Here is a 466-nt window from a genome sequence, read left to right on the forward strand (position 1 = left end):
CCCCGCGCGCAGCCCGCGCCGCTCACCCGCCGCTCCTGGCTTATTAGGTGGCAACTAGTTAATAACGGGTAATCAGCCCCCTCCGCCGGGACACCCCCGCGCCAGCCCGCGGTCCCCGGCTGCGCTCGGCTCCGGCTCGCCGCCCCTGCACGCGCCGGGCCACGGAAGGTCCACTGCGTCCCGCTGCCAGGCCGCCGCGGCCGCTAGCCCATGCCCCCAGGGATCCCCGAGCCGCGTTGCCACGCCGCTGAGCCTCCTCGGCCTCCCCTCGCTCTTCCTCCTCGCCTCCTCCGGCTCCTCCTCGTCCCCGTCCTCGCCGCCCGAGCCTCTTCGGCGCGCTCCCCGCGCTCCCCGCAGCCGCCAGCAGCAGCAGCTGCAGCAACTGGAGCGGGCGCGGGCTCAGGCCGCCCGAGGCGGGAGGGGAGGAGGCTCGCAGCGCCGGCTCGCCTCGGCTCGAGGCCGGGCA

Source organism: Herpailurus yagouaroundi, unplaced genomic scaffold (assembly GCF_014898765.1).
Source record: "Herpailurus yagouaroundi ecotype Mexico unplaced genomic scaffold, PumYag 163, whole genome shotgun sequence".
Lineage (NCBI taxonomy): Eukaryota > Metazoa > Chordata > Mammalia > Carnivora > Felidae > Herpailurus > Herpailurus yagouaroundi.